The following is a 20438-nucleotide window of genomic DNA, read 5'->3' on the forward strand; positions in this document are numbered from 1 at the left end:
TTCCTCACTAATAGTAGCCTTAGCTAGGCCAGAGTTAAGCTTCTTCACTAATATTAGTGCAGCTAAGCTGGCAGAGCTAAGGCTAGTGCTAGGAAAAGAAAACCAAGAGCTTCACCAGTGTTATTTTTTGCTCAGAAAAAGAGAGCCATTTGTGGGATTGTGCCCTGTGCCATGGAACAGACTGTCCTTCCCTAATCCAACCTCCTGAGCTCTGGAGAGCTTCGAAAAGTGAGTGATTGGTGATCAAGGTGGGAATAATTGTGTGGAACCTGGTGGGGTGATAAAACAGATCCAGTGCCTGCAAAGACATGGCAGGACAGGATAGGGGAGATAGTCGGGAGGGTGTGCTGAAGCATCTCTATAGTCAGTCATAAGGGCAAATTACTGCAGGGGTACTCTAGCAGTCATAACCTTGAACCATCACTAAATGGCTGGTTGCAAGTCGAGGACTACAAGTACAAAAAGGTTCTGTCTTAGGCCTAGTACTCTTCAATATCTTCAAAATCACTTAGATGAAGGAATAGAAGAGGAACTCATCAAATCTGCAGATGACACTAAGCTGGCAGGAATAGCAAACACTTCTGAAGACAAGCTCAGGATCCCAAAAGATCTTGACAGACTTGAATGATAGGTCCTATCCAATAACATGAAATTTAACGTGGAGAAAAGCAATATTTTACACCTAGTCAGGAAAAAAACCAAAGATATAAGATTAGATGAAACCTGGCTTAAAAATAGTAGCTGTGAGAGGGACCTTGGAGTCCTAGTGGACGATCATGTAAACATGAGCCAGCAGTGTGCGGCAACAGCCAAAAAAGCTAATACAGATCTTGGTTGTAAAAAACAGAATGATAAAATCAAAATCACATGAAGTGTTAGTACCACTTCATAAATCCTTAATAAGGCCACACCTGGAATACTGCATCCAGTTTTGGTCACCACACCACAAAAATGATGTTGAGATTTTGGAAAAAGTTCAAAGAAGAGCAACTGAGATGATTAAGGGCCTGAAGACAAAAACATATGAAGAATGGTTGCAGGAATTGGGTATGGCCACTCTAGAAAAAAAGAAAGACTAGGGTGACATGATAGCAATATTCCAGTATTTGAGAAGCTGCCACAAAGAAGAAGGGGGTCAACTTATTTTCCAAAGCACCAGAAGGCAAGATAAGAAACAATGGATGAAAGCTAATCAAGGAGAGAAGCAACCTGGAATTAAAGAGAAACTTCCTAACAGTGATGACAATTAACCAGTGGAACAGCCTTTAGAAGTTGTAGGTGCTTCGTCACTGAATGTTCTTAAGAAAAGATTGGACAGCCACCAATCTGAAATAGTATAGGGCAGTGATGACTAACCTTTTTGCCATCGCATGCCGGGGGTGGGGGGAAGGTTTACATGCGTACATGCCCACATCCATAATTCTATATGTCCTGCCCTGCGCATGCGCGCACAACCCCCTCCCCCCCTCTCCTGGTATGCAATGGCCCGGTAGGCCCATTTTTCTTTCTCACCTGGCTCCAGATCCTCTCTATGCATCTGGGGAGGGCAAAAATAGCCTTCCCCACTCCCTCTGAGGCCCTCCAGAGGCCTGAAATGTCCCATTTCCCAACTCCCGGTTGGACAGGAAGTGACATTTTTTGCTGTCCCCACCCTCCAGAGAAGCATGCCATAGATTCGCCATCACTGGTATAGGGCATGGGTGTCAAACTCGCAGTGTCACATTGCTGTCACATGATGTTTTGTGATTTTCCCCCCCTTCATGGAGCTGGGGTGGGTGTGGCCTGCATATGACATATCCGGCCTGTGGGCCACCAGTTTGACACCCTTTGTGTAGGGTTTCCTGTTTGTGCAGAGGATTGGAGTAGAAGACCTTCAAGGTCTCTTCCAGCTCTGTTCTGATTGATTGATTACTTGTACTTCTATTTGTAGGCATTGTATTTTGTGATTTTCTCCAGTTCTTTCTCTGCTCTTCTGCTTTCCCCAAGTACTGCCACATGCACTATCCAAAAGAAGGACTTTTTCCTTCTTCTTTTGTAATCAACAAATGTTATATCTGGGGTGTTATAAGGCAGGTACTTGTCTGTTTGAATTCTAAAGTCCCAAAGCATTTTAAATTCTCTGTTTTCTATTATTTTGTCTATTTTGTAATCCCATCAATTCTTGTTTTCAGGCAAATTTTTTTTTTGTTTTTTTTGCATATGTTCCAATTCATCATTGTTTCTATTTTGTCATGCCATTGTTTGTAGCAGTTGTGCAGTTTTCTTACAGCAGCTTTTTTAACAGTAACAGAGTTGGAAGGGACCTTGGAGGGTCCAACCTTTTGTTCACACAGGAGACCTGTACTAGGGATTCGAACCGCCAACCTTTCTGATCGACAAGCTCAGTATCTTAGCCACTGAGCCAGCTAGCAAGGCTAACCAAGTGTTTCTTTAAATAAGGAGTGTATGCTATCTGTTGTTTTCTTCTCAATTCTGGTTTTATATTTATTTGTTCTTAAGACTTGATCTTGTGTGGTGAGAACTAGCACCCTTGTCTTTTTCTTCAATTTTCCTTCTCTTAGCTGTTTCCAGGTCAAGATGGTATCTGCTTTGCCTCCCTCCCTTTTTTAAATGTACTTTCCATGTAATACTTTGCTATGTCTTTTTTCCTTTCTTCATTTGATCATTCTTATAGTCCAGTTTAGTCTCTGCAATATTTAGTAACCCTTGGTATATAAGCATCAGTATTGTCCTTCAGATACTCTCCCAATGTCATTTTTTCTTCTTCAGTTGTCTAATGTACTTGCAACATTCCATGTCCACATATTTTCCTTGTAAATACAGTCTGTCAGTATCACTGCATGAATGATTTATTGTCATTATTTTTACAGTCTTCCTATCCAAGGAATTTAGTTCTGTTTGAGTCTAGTCTGCGATCCTGACTGTGTATCTAATGACTGGAATTACCTCAGTGTTAATTACCTTAATGGTATTTCTTCCACTGAGTTTGGATTTTAAGATCTTCTTTATTCTCATGACGTATTCACTTCTAATCTTCTTCTTGACTACAGCGTGCTTGAAGTTGTCAGCTTAAAGGATGCCCAGGTATTTGTAGTGATGATCTTCCTTGAGGCATCTTTATCCCTTTGATTTTCACTATTTTCCCCCTGTGAGGGTGGAACATTCCAATATCTTGGTTGTATATATGTACAGTATTGAACAGTGATTGTTTTTCAGATGGTGTTTTTTTTTTCCATACAACTTAAGGTTGTCTATGTAAAGGAGGTGGCAGATGTTTGATACCGATTTGTTCAGCATGATTGACAGAAAAATCAGTGCAATAACAAACAATAGTGAGCCTCTCTGAAAGATTCCTTTCTTGATATTAATCCATTATCCAGTCTATCCAGTGGTGGGTTGCTACCGGTTCGCCCCGGTTCAGGCGAATCTGTAGCAGCGGCAGGAGGAGGCTCCGCCCACCTGCCCTGATGTCATTAAATACAATCTGCGCATTCAGAGAAGTGGCACACATGAGCAAAGCAAGTGCATGTGTGCGAGCGAACCTGTAGCAAAGGTAAGTGAAACCCACCCCTGAGTCTATCACATTGACCAACAACTGTGTCCGCCATTGTGCCATTGACCTTTTCACAAAGTTTCTGATGTTTCTACTGACTCCTGTTATTTCCTAGGAAATAACAGCAAGGAGTCAAATGCCTTATGTCTAGCAAGGAGTCAAATGCCTTATTATAATCAATCAAAGCTACATTCAAGTTGACCTTACTTCTGTCACAGTTTTCCAAAATCATTTTGTCAATTAATAATTATTAAACAAATGTATATAGCTGCCCAACCCATACATACTGTAGGCGACTCCAGGTGGCTTACATTTTTTTAAAAAAAATCCATCATATAATAAAATTGTTTAAAAATCCCTACTCTATTTCTTATGGCAAGTACAATAAATTAGTTACTTGATTGACTCCATTTTCATTTGTGGTCCCCGGGCCTGTCGTCAAAGCCACGTTTTGAGGGCCTTTTGGAAAAGGACCAATATGGGATCCAATTTTACCTCAGGGGAAGGGGAATGATGTTCCATAAAGAAGGGGCCACCCCTGAGAAAACCCTTTTTCATGTTCCCATCAGATAATATTCCCTAAATTATGGGACCTGTAACATGTCTTACCTTCTTGGTCTGGTGGGCTGGGTGGATGTAATTAGAGGAGAGGCAGACTTTCAAATAACCTGTCTTAAAGCCATATAGGACTTTAAAGGTGATAACCAGCACCTTGAATTGTACCCAGAAGCAAATCAGCAGGCAGTGCAGTTCCTACAAAAGAGATGACACATTCACAAATTTAGGGTTGTGTAAAATTTTTCGACCACTGTGTTCTGAACTAGCTGAAGCTTCCAATACTCTTCAAGAGCAGCCCCATGTAGAGCACTTTCCAATAGTCCAGACAATTAATAGCTGATCTTTTGTTCCTCTGCGGTTTGGACAGTTTCCTTTCCGCTCAGGTGGAAAAATCTTGTTTTTAGATACATTAGTTCCACATCAATTAGCAATTTGAAAGTTGCAATTATTGATAAACTGGTAATTTGCCCATAGTTGCCTGCTAATGCCCCTTTTGTTTGATCTTTCATAATCAGGTAGGTTTTGCAAAATGTTAACCAATTTTTAATCTTACCTCCTTATAGTATGTAATTAAACTGCTTTAATTACATGTGGGTGTAGACCAGTCAGATGCTTTAACTCAAAACCATTCAGTTCATATTCACTTGGGTGACCAATACTTGATCTTCCTTTTCTCCACCATTTCTGCTGTTATACAAGTTCTTCCAGTTCAGCGTCTTTATTATACTTGTCCACCTCCTTTATCCAAGCTGCATTCTTGTTGTATTTCTTTGGGTTGTCCCATGCTACACCCAAAACTGCACTGTCAGTTCTTTGTCAAGTATTGGCTTGTTCATTGCAATCTCTCAATTGATGGATCAATAGAAATGTTTCTGATTCAACTAAAATTGGAGATTCTGCCTATAGTGTGGAATTCAAGCTTTGTATCTTGGTTATAACTGTTATTTGGCTGCTTTATTAATTCCAATGCTTCCTTAATCTTTCTAGGTAATCTTTCTTGCTCAGGTAGCCTTGAATATTTTTGTACTTCAGCTTTTTTTCTTTCACCTAGATCACTTGAACCTCATCTGAGGAGAGGCCCAAGGAGAGGATGCCTTGATTTCAGAATGAAAACAATTTAATAGCTATGCTGCCTTCTCTACTTCTGACTCTGCCTGGTTTGCCTCTATAGCCTGAGTTATTTTTGGCAAGCTTTGATTTCTTTGCACTGGGTAGACCTTTGCAATTCCCAATTCTGTTTCTGTGAATATTTTGTATTATAAATCAATGTTAATCTGCTAGCCTCTGTTCTATTATTTCGGATTCTGAAGGTTGTTCTTGACCTGGGTAACGACTGATTCAGTAATGGTTTCTGTAATTTATATCTCTCCATATTATTTATGGGAAAGACACTATTTGTCAAGCTCCTTGATGAGAACTGTCCAGTATAGTTGAGCCTTTGGCATAAGAGAGAATGGCATAAGAAGAGCCTGTAGTACAGTGGACTAAAGCACTGTTATTAACAACTGCTGCAAGTTGTTAACAATTACTGCAAGTTGTTAACAATTACTGCAAGTTCAAATCTCACCAGGCTCAAGGTTGACTCAGACTTCCATCCTTTCAAAGGTAGGTGAAATGAGGACCCAGATTGTGGGGGCAATAAGCTGACTTTATATAAATATACAAAAGTATGAAGGCTATTGCTTAACACATTGTAAGCCGCCCTGAGTCTCCGGAGAAGGGCGGCATATAAATTAAAGCAAAACAACAACAACAACAACAACAACAACAACAAACAAACAAAAACAAAACAAAACCTCTCATCTTCCTCAAAGCACAACCTCTTCTTCTTCTTCTTCTTCTTCTTCTTCTTCTTCTTCTTCTTCTTCTTCTTCTTCTTCTTCTTCTTCTTCTTCTTCTTCTTCTTCTTCTTCTTCTTCTTCTTCTTCTTCCTAGTACTACTACTACTACTACTACTACTACTACTACTACTATTATTATTATTATTATTATTATTATTATTATTATTATTATTATTATTATTATTATTATTATTATTATCTTCAATTCGATTCACAGTTCACAGTCTGGGACTGATAAAAACTTCACAGTTCAAAGACCTAAGAGCTATGAAGGTAGTGTCTGAGTATATAGGCAGTTATGAGCAGTGGTGGGATTCAAGTAATTTAAGAACCGGTTCTCTGCCCTAATGATTTCTTCCAACAACCAGTTTGCCAAACTGCTCAGAAAGTTAACAACCGGTTCTCCTGAAGTGGTCCGAACTGGCTGAATCCCACCACTGGTTATGAGTAGGGTGGGGTTTTATTTTTGCAAAGTCAGGTCTAATAAGTTCAAAATGTCCATGTATCTAGGCAGCCCTTTGGGTATTGCTCCAAGGGCTCCTATTACTATTAGTATAACCATTGATTTCTTCTTCTTAGATAGTCACTCAACTTCAATTTGCAAATCACAATATTTTGCTATTTTTTTCTAGCTGTTTCTTTTCAACTTGTGCATCACCTGGTATTATATTCCTTTTTTTTTACATTGGTACAAATGTCATCCTTAGTTCACTTTGTGCCTGAGTGGCATAGAACCCCATCATTACAACCTTTGTGAACTCACATTGCTTTATTCATGTTCAATTTATTGCTTAATCTAACACTGCTTTATCCTTGCTTTGCACTGCCTTTTAAACTCATTCCAATCACATCATTACTGATGGAAATAAAGTGAGTATATATGTTGAAGTAACATTGTTTTGTCTATAGGTGTCTCTATTTCAATTCCATGTGGCATCTATGTGTGTGCTACCAGACCATCCACATTCCATCATTTAAACAGTTCCTCCTGCTTTAGCATGATTGATAATGTTAACAACTATTTCCAACCAGATTATCAAATTTAAGTACTACCCATCTCACTCTCAGTTTAATAACTTGGTAATTGTGGATGCAGAGAAATGATAGAAGGCTAGATGGTTTGTATGTATGAGTATTCCAGAAAGCACATAGTAGGTTGCATTCTGGGACAATTCCCCATGACAGGCTTTTACAATGGAACAGTTAGCATCATTTTAAGCTATTGACCCATTGTTTCTCCCATAGGGAGTCATTGGGGTTTTTAGTCTGCAATGGTTTTTTTCTGTAGACTGTAGATTCAAATGCAGGACCTCCCAAAAAACCAATAATCAAGGCTCACTGCAGTTATTATTTATTTAGTGTACGCTGTAGAAATTTCCCTTTAGAAAATAGCGGGAGGGATTTCTATATAGACAAATGGATGTGCTCATGTTTATACATTTCAAGAAAGGAGGAGAAAATGATAGTTATACATATGCATAGGTAACAGATGATGTAAGCATAAATATTCATAATTAGCAAGCATCAAGTTATTACCCAACTCTTCTTCTGTAAGTATCCCCAAGAAAGAATATTGTGTTAAAAAGAAACATATTAGTTGAGAAATAAAGGCATCAATGTTGTCCCAATTAGCATGAATTCTTTCGATATTTCTATCTTGCTAGCAAATTCCCACTTCTCCAACAACCCAAGACCGAAACTAGATCCAATATTATTTATTATATATAACTTTTGCCAACTTTTCCCTCTATGCTCTCCTCCAGAACCTCATCCTGTTTAGTTTTCAAAATTGATTTTTTTAAAAAATCTGGAGAAAACTCATACAATTGGTCAATACTTAGCTGTTGCCCATTTGAACACTAACGCTAGATGTTTCATATTGTGGCATCAATTATTATTTTACCACTATCTGCATTTGACCAAAAAAAACCTGCCATGTTCATTTTCAGCTCAAATTTTGCAAATTCCATTCATACTTTAATAATTAAAGAAACATTACAGTAGGGAAATCTATATATTGATTACTGTTGGAACTACAACTCACACATTACACAGCTGATTCATTGTCTGATTCCCAAGAAGGCTGACCCACCAATATTGAGTATGTAAATATTTATGAACTACAGTAGTCACTGCTGTTTATCAGCATAATTGACAATTGAGATTCAAAACTACAAAGCATCAAAATACCAGAAATACCAAAATGATCAGTTCATTTGGAGTACCTAAGCTTCACTTAGTCATTCATAAGGCAAATCCATGTGAGAACATATTGTGATATTTTGTGGTGTGTGCGCGTGCATTTAGAAGCACCCAGTTTCTACCTCAGTGCCTTTAAACCACTATATCAAATTGACTTTCATTGGCAAACTATACTAAACAATATATATTATGGATATAGCATAGCTACCCTTTAAGTGTTTGTTTGCCCCATAGACTAGAAGCCACACGGGAGATAAGAAGATTGAGTATAAACTACATTTTTATTAATATACTACTGAAGAACTAATATATATATATGAGTCAATTAAATGATGTGTTCTGCTGAACTATTTAGTAACAGTTAAGGCAAAAAGTTTATGTCACCATTACTTTGATAAACTTCTGAATCAGATTCATCAGAGTCCAATAATTAATCCAGCAAATTTAGTGATGTGCATTTCCCCCATTATTTGCAATTCCACTGGACTAGCCAGCATTTGGAAAAATAAGTCTTCCTGGTCCCAAGGACATCCTCTTCTTCTAGTTTTCTTAAACCAGTTGCAATCAAGATGGGCTGTAAATCTTCACTACGAATGCATTTCAAATTGTTCACCATGGTAGGCTAGAGTATGCATATCAGAAGCCTGATTTGGTACCAGGTTTTTATTTTTATGTATTTGGTTTCAATAGTTTTAATATGGGTTTATTCCTGTTACTTTAATTTTAAATTGGGAGCTGCCCAGAATTTTTAATGAGATGGGAGACTATATACCGTATTTTTCGAACTATATGACACACTGGTATGTAAGACGCACCAAGATTTCAAAGAGGTAAGCAAGAAAAAAAAGTTTTTGCCCTCTCTGGCCCCCAGGAGCACTCTGCAGCCCTCCCAACGCCTCTGCATGCCCCATTTTTGTGAAAAATGGGCCCATGTTTAGCCAATTTTTGCAAAAATGGGGTCATTTTTGCCCTCCCCAGGCCCCAGGAGCACTCTGTAGGCCTCCCAAAGCTTCTGCATGCCCTGTTTTTGCAAAAAACGGGATGTGCGGGGTGGGGCTTTGGGAGGCCAAAAATGGCTGTATTCAGTGTATAAGATGTATCAACATTTCCACCCTCTTTTTTGGGGGGGAAAGTGTGTCTTATACTCTGAAAAGTATGGTAATTTAAATGAACAAACAAACAAACAAATATGTTAAGCAACCACAAGCACCAGAAACTTATCCAAGAGATAAAGAACTCCAAACTGATTGTTGAATATTTATTTAAATATAAATAAATTTATTTATTTAAATTATTTAAACAAGGTTTTCCAATCCAGCTGACAAAGCCATCATGTAGCAGTGTGGAATGGTTGCCTCATGCTCATATATTTGTATTCATCACATTTCCATATGCCACTTCCAAAGCCAATTTTTCAAATTTACAGAGCTGGCCCTATTCCAAGATGAATGGCACTTGAAAGACCAAGTTCAGCTCCAAAGCAGCGTAGCTCATGGATTAGAGGTGGTACTAATGAGATGATAACAATTATGGTGGCAAAAGAGATTTCTTTTGCCTGAACAAGAAATCCATTGAAACTTTACTTGACTCAAGAGTAGAACAAGACATGCATACTTTAAAATAATACCTTCCGCTTATTATCTGGAAATCCAAGAACTGCAAAATAATATTTCTGCAACTAGCAACCCATGAAGTCCAGAAAACTGTTAATCTATATAACAGGGCAGCTAATATTCTACTATAAAAAACTGAATCAGTTTAGTTCGTAATATTTATCTTACTTGCTGTTTTATCTTCTGAAGGAAAAACAATATTTTTCAGGCAATTGTTTGCTAAAAACAGTAATAACAGTAACTATCACAGAGTTTTCTGCCCTATAATTAATGAGCTAAAAAAAACCTAAAGAAAAAGAAACTAATGCTAGCACCATCTGGATTTAATGCACCTGGAATGATTTGTGAGAAACTTCATCTTTTTTTCCGGTTATAAACAATTAAGCATACAGAACATTTTAGTTATGAGATCTGTTCTTTATTTGACAACTTTTTCTCCTATTTTGTCCTCCTTCCATAGTTTGAATATATATCATATACCTGATGTCTATGGAGATTCTCAATCATCCAGATCATAGTCGTCACAGAAGGTTTTTTTGGAATTCCTTGTTTGTTTGTTTTTTCTTTTGAAAATGTTTCACTTTTCATCCAAGAAGCTTCTTCAGTTCTGACAGTCAGTCAGAACTGAAGAAACTTCTTGGATAAGAAGCGAAACATTTTCAAAAGAAAAAAAAACAAGAAGTCCCATTGCCTTTTGGAAAAAAATAGCTTTGGGATTATATACCTCATTATTTATTAGATTTCAAGGACATTTCATAACCTGCCATTTGAATACATGCCCAAATAGCAGTTATTTTGTGTAACATTGTCAGTCTTGAGCTTGAATACTTCAAGGAGAAGTAAATATTTTACGAGGCAAGATTCATATTACATTCCCCCAAAAGTAATGAATGAGCCAATCACAAACATGTCTTATATATTTTATCATGGATGTTTTCTTCAACTAAACAATAGTTCCCAAACATAGGATGGTGTAAAACCCATTGTGCTTAGCTAATGTTTCCCATAATTAATGAATTATGGGACAAGAAAAATATATACTTATAGATATAACAAGTGGCATTCAAAACTTATAATTATTGTTTATTATTACTAATTATAATGAAAGCTGCCTAATGTAGGTTTAACATCATTGCATGTAGTAGTAAGAACTCCAGACTATATTTTAAGAGCATCTCTCATACATATTACCATACAAAGTGGGCCAGACTAAAATAAAAACAAAAGTATGTAAATCAGGACTGCTTTTATTTGTAACACCTACATTAATAGAAACTTGCAACACTGAATATGCTTCCCTCCTCCCTTTCTTTATCTTCTTGTGAACTAGGAAAAGGGCTTGTTTGAGATGTTTGATCAAGTTACTTTTTTCACCCAGGTTCACTCCTTTTTTAGCAGACTGAGTCTTTGGTAATGGCTTTTCCTTCTGTCCTTCAGGGCTGTCTCCTGTGCCCTCTACACCCAGGGATCACACTAATGTCAATGGAGTTTACAATTCAGCAAACATATATTAGTTTGAGAATGCATTGCATTGCATCATTATAATAGGGAAAGGATTCAATTTGCATGAGCCTGAATACATTGAAATGGAAAAGAAACTAAACAAAGGTATAAAGATTGGAAGGCCCGGAATAACAAATCTCTTGCATGGATTTCAAATTGTATATTTTCAATTAGCTTAAGCATGTTTTATATTGTTCCCTTAAGGGAAATGCAAGCAGTGAAACCCGAGTAACAAGAAGGCCATATGGGAAAGGGGAGGGGGGGAAATTACCCTTGTAGGAATCTGACAGGTGAGATAAAAAAAATTGCATTCATTCAGGTATATCACAATATTATGTAAGTGCTGCAATTTGTACTGACAGCATCTGTTACTTGTGGTCCAGGGAATGTCAAGCGAGATATAAATGTGAAAATGCACATTTTATAGATTCCTTTCAAAGTTAAATTTTCACATTAGGCTAGCTATATTCATGAATAAATTCTACAGGTATATACTTTCTGCTCTACCTACTCAATACATATTGAGTAGATAGGATTGTTAAACAGAGCCATGTTTTCACAATGTTTTCAGAGAGCTTGTGAAAAGATACCTGCAAGGAAGAAGCAAATGTGTTTGGAAAACAATTTTCTTCATCAGACAATATACCCACACAATAGTGATATCTATACTTCACCTTCCCTTCCCTATGAAAGTCATTAAATACCCTCAGTCTATAGCAAGCTGAAGTTTAAAAACTCTTCCTTCAGTCATGTTCTGATTTCTACTTGATTGTTTTATTGTGCCTATGTGAGACTTCATTCATTTCTTATGTAGATGGCTCATAAAGATAGTTAGACAGATGATATTCAAACATTGCAATAAAATCTATAACTTAGAATGACATTAAAAGAATACTGTATGTATCATCTCTTAAAACAAATGACTCCTCCCTCCCCATGTTGAAACTCAAATACTTTGGCCACCTAATGAGAAGGAAGGACTCACTGGAGAAGAGCCTAACGCTGGAAAAGATTGGGGGCAAAAGAAGAAGAGGACGACAGAGAATGAGGTGGCTGGATGGAGTCACTGAAGCAGTAGGAGTGACTTTAAATGGACTCCAGAGGATGGTAGAAGACAGGAAGGCCTGGAGGAACATTGTCCATGGGGTCGCGATGGGTCGGACATGACTTCGCAACTAACAACAAAAACAACTCCCCATGTTAGAAATCAGAGGAAGAGGAAAGAAAGGGAGGGAGAAAATGAGCAAACATGAAGTATATTTTTTGTTACTGTTGTTCTTTCTTTGCAATTTGATGGTTTCTAAACATGCAGAATGGAGGTGATGGGGAAATATTGTATTCATATCTTGGAAAGCTCACAAATTAAATATTGTGATGCAATAGAAATGTAGCAGATAAGATTTTAAAACCTGGGGGGAGGAGGAAATGAGGAAAAACAAGAAGTGATTTCCCTAATCCTCTCAAAGTGAAGATCTCTAAAACGATAACTTGGAGAAAATCTTCGACTGCTATTCATCTTCAGCGTGCTTCATTTATTTATTCATGAAATGATATGGAATGATTTAAATCTCACATTTGTTTCAGGAACTCATGGGAATGTACCTAGGCTACTCCTTTTACATTTTTTTACTTACCGCTCTGAGGAAGGGTGGGCTAAAATAGCAATTGGCACACATCACTCAGGACTGTTATAATTGAGGGATCGTGATGTAGCTCTTCATCTTTTTTCAACAAGTGGAATGCACCTGGCATTTTGTTTTTAGCATTCACAGCATTCCAGAGTGTGGTGTGCTTTAAGGCAGGCATCTTCTGTGCATATGAAGAAGGCCACTGAAAAATCAGAGAAACAGTGGAACAGAAGCTAATTTGGGGGTTTCATCAATAAGGTGATTCCATCAAATCACTTCCACATTTAATCACCCTGCCAAACTCTGCAAAGCTCTATTTTTCAGCCTACAATTGTCATACAATCACAGTAGAAGCTGTGATTTTGTTGAATAGGTCTGCATACCTATTTTCTGTTGTATATTTTATTTGAAACTGTCAAGACTGACTTGCACCTATATTCACCTATATTCCGCTTCACTCACAGCTTGACAATGAAAAGGATGGGGGTGGAATGAGATGCAAAGGTGGAGGGAATGGCATCCAAGCATCATTGGTTCCCGTGAGACATTGCTCCCCCCACAAGGACCTGAGCAGATGTCCCAGCATGGTTGGCTGGTCCCCATAACAAAATGAACAGAAGTGATTGGTGGACATAATGGACTGTGGGTGGCCCATGGAGAAAGGGGGAATGAACTATGCACACTTTTGTGGGGGAAACCCAGAGCTGGTTTTGCTTCTTTGGTGCCAATGTGGTTTATTCAGTAAAGTTTATACTCCTGGTAAAATAATGTCCCAGGAGTTTTTTTTTCTAGATTTGCCAACTGGATAGTTGACAGAAACATGGCTAAGCTTTAACTTCCCCATATGAACATGCTAAAATGCTAGTCACATAAATATATTTCAGTAATGACCAAATATACATAGAACATGTTTACCTGAAATTCATGCTACACTATTAGTCCATTGATCAAATAGATAGGTGGCAGTTTGTTTTCATTATGACTAAAAAGAAGTTATGATTTTGAATTCAGTTGACATTTTTACTTTTCACAAGCTTCATATGAGAAGCAGATACAGGTTAGTGACACATGCTTATCAAAAAGATAACTCCTACAGTCACCCTAAGCCACATACATTTATGCTGGATGGCTTCATAAATTTGTGTAATTAGTAATTGGGTGAATTACCATTAAAAGGAAAATGTAGTGTGATAACGGCAAAATAAATTTTACTGAGGAAAACAAATACAACAACATAAAATAACTGGCTTTTGTAGACCACTCTACAAAATGAGCCAGACATATTTTACAATATTTTCAACTCCATCCCACTGATACCAGAGCCTGCAAATTTTTCATTTATATTTGACAATGAAGTGGTTTTTAAGAAGTATCAGTTGTTCTATGGGTAAAATCTAATCTGCATCACAAAGAGCATTACATAAACTATTGCATAAACTGATATCAGTTTTGCCTTCCATATAATGCATCTAATGAATGAAGTCAATGAAAAAAATCAGTTTCTTATATAATGTAGGCCACCACTTGGCTATGAAGTTCTCAGATTTCCATTTTTTTTTTATTTGCACGATTATATGACCAATCTGAATAATCTGGAGAAGAAGCTTCCAGTCTTCCAAGCTTCCATGGCTTAATGTTGCTACAAACACACTGTGCTTTTCAAAAACTTTAAAGTAGATAGCAAAGAGCCTTAGGTCAATTTATAAACATTCAAAAGTAAATTCAAATTCTACCACTTCCATCATGACCTTTTCCAAAGGAAGAATAATGGAATGTGTGGATAGCCTTGGGAAACAAAGGGAAGAGATATCACCTAGGAAACAATAAGACAAGAGAGAGAGAAGCCCCCAATGCTTTAATAATCAGATAAAGAAACTTAGGAAGAAACACCCCCCCCCCCAATGGATCAAGCAGTTAAAAGTGGTGTTGACAAGTTTATGCTTTCAGATTTGCAAGATTCTATTAATGTAGCCTTATAATAAAGTAGAATTAGTTCATTTGGTTATGTTTCCTGTCTGGTTTACTTAGGAAGGCTGACAAGAAGAAACAATGTTCTCCTATTTAAAAATATGGAAATCTACCTATTATATAAATGTAATAAATCTAAATTGAGGGCTACATAGATGATAAAATAAGATTGTTGTGGTCCATTTACAAAATATCAGCAAGTTTATTTACAAAATATCACCAAAGGTTCTCATCTGTACCTGTGGCGAAGGGTATTGATCAGTATGGGAACCCCAGTGGCGCAGAGGTTAGAGTGCAGTACTGCAGGCTTCTTCTGCTGATCACCGGCTGCCAGCAGTTTGGCAGATCGAATCTCACCAGGCTCAAGGTTGACTCAGCCTTCCATCCTTCTGAGGTCGGTAAAATGAGGACCCAGGTTGTTGGGGGCAATATATTGACTCTGTAAACTGCACTGTGAAGTGGTATATAAGTCTAAGTGCTATTGCTACTTCTGAAAAGACCTCTCCTAGTCTATGATGTATGGCCCTCATCAGAATGGGGAAGTATAACAGGCCCCTGTACTCTGGACAGACAGATTTGATTTTTGACAAGCCATTGCTCAATATATCCTAGTGCAGCATCTTAAAAAAATGTTATTGGTGAAACCACAACACTTCAAATTGAGCATGGAAGATAACTAGCTGGTGCAGATATTTTAAAAAAACTATGTAAGAATTTTCTAACAATAATAATAAAATAAAAATCTTAGCAGTGAAAAACAAAACAAAACAAAAAAACATTTGATGGGTGTTTTTTTTCTAGAATCATTTATATTATTGTATGGATTTACCCAGCAGAAATATTACTATCATACAAAAATATTGGTGGAATAAGCTATCAGTATTCCTTCCCAAACAATGAAAGGATTCTTTAAACCCTTCAACTGTTGTATACTGATAATTTTGATCATTGTGTGTCTCTTGTCAGCAGCTCATGAATTTCTTTGGCTGTTTTGCCATATGATGCTTCGATACTTAAATCCCCTTGAAGCCTAAATGCATGGAACAGCATTCAGATTTACAGAGGCACAGCATTGGTGGTGTTTTACTCTTATTACTATGTGTTGTTTTTCTATTTCCAAAATCAGATAGTGTTCATACAATTCAAGGACTTTACTTCCATGCTTTGGCTTATACATCTAAAATACAAAGCTCCCCCTGCCCCAAGACTGGAGCTATATGTATCTGAATCTCATTAAGTTAACACCCATCTAGAATGTATTTTAAATTTCATTAGAAGCGTCACTAATCTGTAATTTTATTTCCGCATTTTGTTTCAAAACACAGCATTCATAAATCAAATCCAACCTTTGTTACGGTCATAGATCAGCATCCACAAAGTTCATAGCATCTTCCGCACACTGCATTGTGGCTAGATTTGTTGTGCAGTACAGAAACTGTCTAAAGAGCAGGTTTTTAGAAGGTAGTTTTATGGTGAGCTTCATGTTAATGGTGACATAATCTCGAACATATTCTGCTGAACCAGTTGCTTCATTCATTGGATTAGCCATTGAAATTGCTTCTGACATTGTATGGCCAATGTGATTTCCTAATTACTTCCATGGAACAACTAAACATTGCAGACTAGAATATGTCTTTGGGCTTGCTTTTCCAGACCATCATTTCAGCTTTTTTTGCTCCCTTCTCCAATGATTCTTATCTTCCAGTTAGTTATTTGTGAAATTGTTTTCTTTCACATTAAGCTATAGATTTGCTGTGTGTACTTGTCATTTCTTCTCTCCCATATTTTAATGTTGCAGGAATTCAGCATAGCTGAAACCAAACCTCACTATCACTGTTCCTATTACTGCATTCTGAGTTGATTTGATCTCACGCTGGATATACCAGCGATAGACAGGTTTTATGAAAGTAACAAGGATATCTTGATTTTAAACCAGAGCAAAGAAGCTATCCAAAATTGCAGAATACATATATATATATCCTGACAGTCACTTCTGAAAGTAATTATTTCTGAATCTCGGATGTAATCTTCTATAATTTTGAGGGCCCAAGGAAGTGCTCATTTGTTTCTGAATTGGCTCAATCAATTTAACAGGGAAATTTGCACGATAGCATGGATTATAGCAGAGATAAATGTTCCCAAAAACTAGAAGAAATAAGGCATTTTGTTCTGTTCCTTATTGGATAGGAATTTATTACAATAACACATTTATGTAATCATTTCTATCAGCATACAATGGCTGAACTCACTGCTGAGCTTTTTATTTCTCTTAAGTGGTGCCAAACTGCAGCAGATGAACAATGAGAAATATCATGCTACATTTCCATCTCATATTTATAATATGCCAATCATAGTAGAATGGAGGCAATGAACATCAACAAAGAAAGTTCAAAATGTAATAAAGAGTCGGCTATTTTTGCTCTCTGTTTTCCTGAACTGATATTCATGTCATAGTTTGCTTCATTTGTAAAATAAGATAGTCATCAGGATTATCTGGATATGGCTTTCTATAATCAGCCATTAGTTACAAACTCAACTGACTTTGGATTTTTCAAACAGAGTTTGATAACATATATCTTCTGTTTGTCACTCAGATTCTTGAATAGTTTGGTCCAGCAACTATACATAGCAAATGCTAGACAGTGGATAAATTTCAAGATTTAGGTTACTTTGCTTAGCTTGCTTGCTAAGGCATTGATGAATATTTATAGCTTTTTGCTAACATATCCTTGACTAGAAGTGCTAAAACATATAAAGAACAATTGCTGGAATTGGGTATGTCTAGTTTAATGAAAAGAAGGACTAGGGCTGACATGATAAAAGATTTCCAATATCTGAGGAGCTGCCACAAAGAAGAGGGAATCAACCAGTTCTCCACAGTACCTGAAGGCAGGACAAGAAGCAATGGATGGAAACTAATCAAGGAGAGAAGCAACCTAAAACTAAAGAGAAATTTCCTGACAGTTAAAACAATCGGTGGAATGACTTGTCTTCAGAAATTGCAGGTGCTCCAACACTGGAAGTTTTTAAGAAGAGATTGGACAACCATTTGGGTTTCCTGCCTGAGCAGGGGTCGGACTATAAGATTTCCAAGATCCATTCCAACTCTGTTATTCTGTATTCTGATTTGTTTGCACCATATTTGGTTACTGTTCTACTAGGGATCTCAAAGCAACATTTTCACATATCCTTACAGCAAACCTCTGAATAGGTTAGCCTGAGATTGTGATTGGTTCAAGATGCTTCAAATGAACTTCTCAAGATGTAACTACTGGGTTTTTAATCAAAACTGACAACCAATATAGTACAGAGAGTCCTCACTTATCAAGCACAATTGGGACTGGCACTGCTAAGCAACATGGTTGTTAAGCAAAAACAAACAAACAAACAAACAAACAAACAAACAAACAAACAAACAGATAAATAGTGACTGTGCTGGACTTACAACTTTACTTCCACTGTTAAGCAAATCACCACTGTTGTTAAGACATCACATAACTGCAGTTTGCAATTTCATTTCCTTATTCTCCATTAATTCTGCCAGTTGGAAATTCACAAATAATGATGCAGGACACAACAATGGTTATAAAATATAAATGTGTACCAAAAGCAAAGCAAATCACATGACCATGGAGGATGCTACAACAGTTGTAAATGCTGTGATTGTTGGCAAAGCTGGTTCTTTTTTTTTCAACCATCATAGCTTCAAACAGTCACCAAAAAAGCCTGTTGATAAGCAAGAACTCCCTGTGTATTATTTAATATTTGGAAAGGGAGCTTACTGTATCTGAATTTTCCTGCATTTCTTGTGCACCTCACTTTCAAAATGTTACTTCTTATGGATTAAGAAAAAGAATGGAGCCCTATTTAATTAGGAGCTTGACCCTCTCCCCCGCCCTGCAACTGGCAACACCCCTGCAAAATCCTACAATTTCTCCTCTACCCACATTTCTCCAAAAATTGTGTTACAGTTAATTTTCACATGTTGGTGTGAATTCTTTAGGATTAGGAGGAATGCCAAAGATATCTTAACCTTGTGTTTCTGTTCTTTTTAACTTTGGTTGATTTTCAATATAGTTACTTTGGGTAGTTTAAACTGCTTCTTTTGTTACTGTATCCTATACAATCACTTTATTTTCTGATAATGTATGGCTCCTCCCAAACATATTATATTCCTTTCCTTTCCTTTCCTTTCCTTTCCTTTCCTTTCCTTTCCTTTCCTTTCCTTTCCTTTCCTTTCCTTTCCTTTCCTTTCCTTTCCTTTCCTTTCCTTTCTTTCCCTTCCCTTCCCTTCCCTTCCCTTCCCTTCCCTTCCCTTCCCTTCCCTTTACTTTTCATGGGTGGGGGGTAGTAGTGGAAAGGAAAAGGATTGATAGATGAAATTGTCTATAAAATAATCCAACAAATCCTGAAAACAGTAAATCCATATATAGTAGTGTTGAAAATGCATTTTGTGAGAGCCACAAAACCATTGAAACCCACTGTAACACCGGCTTCTTTGGGAATATTTGTATCGTGTTTCCCCAAAAATAAGACCCTGTCTTATATTTCTTTGAACCCTGAAATAAGTGCTTGGCCTAATTGCCATGCGCTCAAAAACCCGATTGGGATTATTATCAGGGGAAGTCTTATTTTGGGGAAAACAGGATATGACTTTCATTATATCTTAATTTCTTCTTAGTTATGTTAAAAATATGTAGATAGGAGGAAGGAAGGAAGGAATACTACCCCAATCACCATCTTTTCTGTTGAGACTTCCCTGCTAACCCCATTGGAATTGGCCATTCTCTGCTCCAGACTAAACAGTGGGGAAAGAGGCTGGGTCTCAGAATTTTTCTTACTATCTGAGTGAACCAAGTCTAGTTTTGGCCTTGGTATATTACAGTCTGTATACAACATTGTGATTTATGATTACCTGCTATAATAAGTGAAGCCAGTCAACAGAGCTGAATCAACAATTCATGTCTTCATAAAGAAAAAACCATGGCTTTATAAAGAACAAGTCACAGGCATAAAACTTAAATGGCTTAAGAAAACCAATGCATAACAGCAGGGGCATGGAAATAAAGAAAAAAGAAATAAGATTTGAACTCTGAAGAGGGGAAAATGTATTTTTCTTTCATCAATGTTATGCCTTTCCCCCCCCCCCCCCCAAGCCCCAGACTTCCAGTGCTTCATTTTTCACCAGCCTCTAGATTTGTCACCTGGTCTTTTAGTTTATTGTAACAATGATCAGTAGCAGATATATTTGCTGACAAAAAATGCTATGAATGAAAGCTGCTAATGAAATATATGTTGGGAAAATAATGTGCCACATAACAAGCATAAAATGGGAGTTTGGCTAATAAACTCTTAGCATGCAGATTAACTGGCAAAAGAAATAGAAAGATTGGGCTAATGACAAGCCTTTCCAGGCCAAATGAATGCTATGAGGTTGCCCTTAGCAACCACAGGAGCCTAGATTACACCTACCCTTGTGCACAAACACATCTTTGTTTTTTAAGAGAAATAACCAAGAGGGGAAAGGAGTGCTTTTCAAGATCACAAATCTTTGCAGGTATCACACTTATAA

This window comes from Pantherophis guttatus, chromosome 1 (assembly GCF_059756535.1).
Source record: "Pantherophis guttatus breed Tessera chromosome 1, ASM5975653v1, whole genome shotgun sequence".
Taxonomy (NCBI): Eukaryota; Metazoa; Chordata; class Lepidosauria; order Squamata; family Colubridae; genus Pantherophis; species Pantherophis guttatus.